We start from the raw sequence: 828 nt of genomic DNA, 5'->3' as shown, positions 1-828 counted from the left end.
GGTGCTAGACTCTTCTTTTAACAAACATTTCTTCGAAAAAATAGAATAGCAATATTATGGACAATCAATTGACTTTTATATTTCAAAATATCGCAACATGATCGATATTTGCGATATTTTGAACATATCTTCCCTTCTGACAGTGGCTCCTGCTTCTATTGTGTGTGTGTGTGCAACAGAGTAAATTTTTATAGAGAAATGGAGGCTGGACAGTATGCGTTACAATATAAACATTTATATTGATTTAAATCGTGTTCTGATTTAAATCGCAAACGCGTGTTTAATTATATGTGTTTTTTAATCATAATCAGGCTAATGCAACATAAATTGATACAGTATCTTTGTCTTCTAAGTATCTTAATAAACTTTCAGCATAGCTTTCTACCCGTCAAGATTTATATTTCTTGGGATTTTGGGATCAAATGTGGAAGGATTAGATTATAATCGTTTTTATTTGTCAAATACGTGATTGTATTTCTGAATGTTATGTGACACCTACAGCAGTTCACTGCTTTAAATACATCGAATTAAGAAAGTTATGTGTAGCACTTTAGAACTTTTTTCTGAACCAGGGAAAATCTGATCATGTTTCTCTATAACAATAATAAAAAACTTTATTTTACATATCGCCTTTAAAAGTGGCATCTCAAAGCAATACAGTAGATCGAAAAACAGTTAAAAGGGACCAAATTAAATACCAGACAATCGCAAACGCGTTTTCAATAAAATTATTTTATTCATTCAGCAGTTTGTGAGAGGGACATCCAGCAGGGAGAGACACACACACCGGTTTTCATTGACAAAATTGTTTTTTTTCAATTCCTCTTG

Source organism: Atractosteus spatula, unplaced genomic scaffold (assembly GCF_055471065.1).
Source record: "Atractosteus spatula isolate fAtrSpa1 unplaced genomic scaffold, fAtrSpa1.hap1 Scaffold_16, whole genome shotgun sequence".
NCBI classification, from domain to species: Eukaryota; Metazoa; Chordata; class Actinopteri; order Semionotiformes; family Lepisosteidae; genus Atractosteus; species Atractosteus spatula.
The sequence above is the reverse complement of the archived record's forward strand: the minus strand, read 5'-3'. Positions refer to the sequence as shown.